We start from the raw sequence: 5,610 nt of genomic DNA on the forward strand, positions 1-5,610 counted from the left end.
TGGACATCACCATGATAGGTCTTCGTGCGCGTAGGAAATTTTTTGTTTCCCGTGCGACGTTCCCCAACAGTGGCATCATGAGCTAGGTTCATGCGTAGATGTCTTCTCGAGTAGAACACAAAAGTTTTTGTGGGCGGTGATATGCGTTTTTCTGCCCTCCTTAGTCTTTTCTTGATTCCGCGGTATTGTTGGATTGAAGCGGCTTGGACCGACATTACTCGTACGCTTACGAGAGACTGGTTTCATCGTTACGAGTAACCCCGTTGCTCAAAGATGACTGGCAAGTGTCGGTTTCTCCAACTTTAGTTGAATCGGATTTGACCGAGGAGGTCCTTGGATGAGGTTAAATAGCAACTCATATATCTCCGTTGTGGTGTTTGCGTAAGTAAGATGCGATCCTACTAGATACCCTTGGTCACCACGTAAAACATGCAACAACAAAATTAGAGGACGTCTAACTTGTTTTTGCAGGGTATGCTTGTGATGTGATATGGCCAACGATGTGATGTGATATATTAGATGTATGAGATGATCATGTTGTAATAGATAATATCGACTTGCACGTCGATGGTACGGCAACCGGCAGGAGCCATAGGGTTGTCTTTATACTAACGTTTGTGCTTGCAGATGCGTTTACTATTTTGCTAGGATGTAGCTTTAGTAGTAATAGCATGAGTAGCACGACAACCCCGATGGCAACACGTTGATGGATGATCATGGTGTGGCGCCGGTGACAAGAAGATCGTGCCGGTGCTTTGGTGATGGAGATCAAGAAGCACGTGATGATGGCCATATCATGTCACTTATGAATTGCATGTGATGTTAATCCTTTTTTGCACCTTATTTTGCTTAGAACGACGGTAGCATTATGAGGTGATCTCTCACTAAAATTTCAAGACGAAATTGTGTTCTCCCCGACTGTGCACCATTGCTACAGTTCGTCGTTTCGAGACACCACGTGATGATCGGGTGTGATAGACTCAACGTTCACATACGACGGGTGCAAAACAGTTGCGCACGCGGAACACTCGGGTTAAGATTGACGAGCCTAGCATGTGCAGACATGGCCTCAGAACACATGAGACCGAAAGGTCGATCATGAATCATATAGATGATGTGATTAGCATAGGGATGCTTACCACTGAAACTATACTCAACTCACGTGATGATCGGACTTGAGATAGTGCAGGTGGATCATGAACCACGCAAATGACTAGAGAGATGTACTTTTTGAGTGGGAGTTTAGCAAATAATTTGATTAAGTTGAACTCTAATTATCTTGAACATAGTCTAAGTCCACTTTGAATATATTTGTGTTGTAGATCATGGCTCACGCGATAGTCATCCTGAATTTTAATACGTTCCTAGAGAAAGCTAAGTTGAAAGATGATGGAAGCAACTTTGTAGACTGGGCTCGTAATCTTAAGCTAATCTTACAAGCTGGGAAGAAGGATTATGTCCTTAATGCTGCGTTAGGAGATGAACCACCCGCTACGGCTGATCAGGATGTTAAGAACGCTTGGTTAGCACGTAAGGAGGACTACTCAATAGTTCAATGTGCAGTCTTGTATGGCTTAGAACCGGGACTTCAACGTCGCTTTGAGCGTCATGGAGCATTTGAGATGTTCCAGGAGTTGGAGTTTATCTTTCAGAAGAACGCCCGGATCGAGAGGTATGAGACCTCCGATAAATTCTATGCTTGCAAGATGGAGGAAAACTCATCTGTCAGTGAACATGTGCTCAAAATGTCTGGGTACTCAAACCGTCTAGCTGAGCTGGGGATTGAACTCCCGCAAGAGGCTATCACTGACAGAATCCTTCAATCACTGCCGCCAAGCTATAAAGGCTTTGTGTTGAACTACAACATGCAAGGGATGAACAAGTCTCCCGGCGAGTTGTTTGCGATGCTGAAAGTCGCAGAGTCTGAACTCCGTAAAGAGCATCAAGTGTTGATGGAGAATAAGACCACTAGTTTCAAGAGAAACGACAAAGGCAAGAAGGGCAATTCGAAGAAGAGCGGCAAGCCTATTGCCAATCCGACGAAGAAACCCAAAGCTGGACCTAAGCCGGAAACGGAGTGTTACTATTGCAAGGGTATGGGTCATTGGAAGCGCAATTGCCCCAAGTATCTGGCAAATAAGAAGGCGGCCAAAGAAAAATCAGGTATATTTGATATACATGTTATTGATGTGTACTTAACCGGCTCTCGTAGTAGTGCCTGGGTATTCGATACCGGTTCTGTTGCTCATATTTGCAACTCGAAACAGGAACTGCGGAATAGACGAAGGCTGGCAAAAGATGAAGTGACGATGCGCGTAGGAAATGGTTCCAAGGTTGATGCAATCGCCGTCGGCACAGTGTCATTTCGTTTACCATCATGATTAGTGATGAAATTAAATCATTGTTATTTAGTGCCTGCGTTGAGCATGAACATTATATCTGGATCTTGTTTATTGCGAGACGGTTACTCTTTTAAGTCAGAGAATAATGGTTGTTCTATTTCTATGAGTAACATCTTTTATGGTCATGCACCAAATGTGAGAGGATTGTTCATATTGAATCTTGATAGCGATACGCATATACATAACATTGAGACCAAAAGAGTTAGAGTTAACAATGATAGCGCCATATTTTTGTGGCACTGCTGCTTAGGTCATATTGGTGTAAAGCGCATGAAGAAACTCCATGCTGATGGACTTTTGGAGTCACTTGACTTTGATTCACTTGACACGTGCGAACCATGCCTCATGGTCAAGATGACTAAGACTCCGTTCTCCGGAACAATGGAGCGTGCAAGTGACTTGTTGGAAATCATACATACCAATGTGTGTGGTCCGATGAGCGTGGAGGCACGCGGCGGATATCGTTATTTTCTCACCTTCACTGACGATTTAAGTAGATATGGTTATGTCTACTTGATGAAGCACAAGTCTGAAATGTTTGAAAAGTTCAAGCAATTTCAGAGTGAAGTGGAAAATCATCGTAACAAGAAGATCAAGTTCCTGCGGTCTGATCGTGGGGGTGAATATCTGAGTTTCGAGTTTGGTGCTCACTTAAGACAATGTGGAATTGTTTCACAGTTAACACCGCCTGGAACACCACAGCGTAATGGTGTGTCCGAACGTCGTAATCGTACTCTATTAGAGATGGTGCGATCTATGATGTCTCTTACTGATTTGCCGTTATCATTTTGGGGTTATGCATTAGAAACAGCTGCATTCACTTTAAATAGGGCACCATCAAAATCCGTTGAGACGACACCATACGAACTGTGGTATGGCAAAAGGCCAAAGTTGTCGTTTCTTAAAGTTTGGGGATGTGATGCTTATGTCAAAAAGCTTCAGCCTGAAAAGCTGGAACCCAAAGCGGAAAAGTGCGTCTTCATAGGTTACCCAAAAGAGACAGTTGGGTACACCTTCTATCTCAAATCCGAAGGCAAAGTGTTTGTTGCTAAAAACGGAGCTTTTTTCGAGAAGGAGTTTCTCTCGAGAGAATTGAGTGGGAGGAAGATAGAACTTGACGAGGTTGTTGAACCTCTCATCCCTCTAGATGGTGGCGCAGGAGAAGGGGAAACCTCTGTCGATGCGACGCCGGTTGAGGAGGAAGTTAATGATGATGATCATGAAACTCCAGTTCAAGTTTCTATTGAACCACGCAGGTCGACGAGATCACGTGCTGCTCCAGAGTGTTACGGTAATCCCGTCTTGTCAATCTTGTTGTTAGACAACAATGAACCTGCAAATTATGAAGAAGCAATGGTGGGCCCAGATTCCAACAAATGGCTAGAAGCCATGAAGTCCGAGATAGGATCCATGTATGAGAACAAAGTGTGGACTTTGGAGGTACTACCTGAGGGCCGCAAGGCTATTCAGAACAAATGGATCTTTAAGAGGAAGACGGACGCTGACGGCAATGTGACCGTTTATAAAGCTCGACTTGTGGCAAAGGGTTTTTCACAGATTCAAGGAGTTGACTACGATGAGACTTTCTCACCCGTAGCGATGCTTAAGTCCGTCAGAATCATGGTAGCAATAGCTGCATTTTTCGATTATGAAATCTGGCAGATGGATGTCAAAACGGCGTTCCTTAACGGTTTCCTTAAGGAAGAGTTGTATATGATACAACCCGAAGGTTTTGTCGATCCTAAGAATGCTGACAAGGTGTGCAAGCTCCAGTGATCCATTTATGTACTGGTGCAAGCATCTCGGAGTTGGAACAAACGCTTTGATGAGGTGATCAAAGCATTTGGGTTTATACAAGTGGTTGGAGAATCTTTTATTTACAAGAAAGTGAGTGGGAGCTCTGTGGCATTTCTAATATTATATGTGGATGACATATTACTGATTGGAAACAATGTAGAGTTATTGGAGAGCATAAAAGGTTACTTGAATAAAAGTTTCTCTATGAAGGACCTAGGAGAAGCTGCTTACATTCTAGGCATTAAGATCTATAGGGATAGATCAAAACGCCTGATAGGACTTTCACAAAGCACATACCTTGATAAAGTTTTGAAGAGGTTCAAAATGGAACAGTCCAAGAAAGGGTTCTTGCCAGTTTTACAAGGTACGAGATTGAGTAAGACTCAGTGCCCAGCAACTGATGAAGATAGAGAGCATATGCGCTCCGTCCCCTATGCTTCAGCCATAGGTTCTATCATGTATGCGATGCTGTGCACTAGACCGGATGTTAGCCTGGCCATAAGTATGGCAGGTAGGTTCCAGAGTAATCCAGGAGTGGATCACTGGACAGCGGTCAAGAATATCCTGGAGTACCTGAAAAGGACTAAGGAGATGTTTCTCGTGTATGGAGGTGACGAAGAGCTCGCCGTAAAAGGTTACGTCGATGCAAGCTTTGACACAGATCTGGATGACTCTAAGTCGCAAACCGGATACGTATTTATTCTTAATGGGGGTGCAGTAAGCTGGTGCAGTTCCAAGCAAAGCGTCGTAGCAGATTCTACATGTGAAGCGGAGTACATGGCTGCCTCGGAGGCGGCTAAGGAGGGTGTCTGGATGAAGCAGTTCATGACGGATCTTGGAGTGGTGTCAAGCGCACTGAATCCAATAACCTTGTTCTGTGACAACACTGGTGCCATTGCCTTAGCAAAGGAACCATGGCTTCACAAGAAGACCAGACACATCAAACGACGCTTCAACCTGATCCGCGACTACGTCGAGGGAGAGGACGTAAATATATGCAAAGTGCACACGGATCTGAATGTAGCAGACCCGCTGACTAAACCTCTTCCACGGCCAAAGCATGATCAACACCAGAACTGTATGGGTGTTAGATTTATTACAATGTAATTCACATGATGATGTGAGGGCTAGATTATTGACTCTAGTGCAAGTGGGAGACTGTTGGAATTATGCCCTAAAGATAATAATAAATATAGTTATTATTATAATTCCTGTATCAAGATAATCGTTTATTATCCATGCTATAATTGTATTGAATGAAGACTCATTTACATGTGTGGATACATAGACAAAACATCGTCCCTAGCAAGCCTCTAGTTGGCTAGCCAGTTGATCAATGATAGTCAGTGTCTTCTGATTATGAACAAGGTGTTGTTGCTTGATAACTGGATCATGTCATTAGGAGAATCAC

Source organism: Hordeum vulgare, chromosome 5H, assembly GCF_904849725.1.
Source record: "Hordeum vulgare subsp. vulgare chromosome 5H, MorexV3_pseudomolecules_assembly, whole genome shotgun sequence".
Taxonomy (NCBI): Eukaryota; Viridiplantae; Streptophyta; class Magnoliopsida; order Poales; family Poaceae; genus Hordeum; species Hordeum vulgare.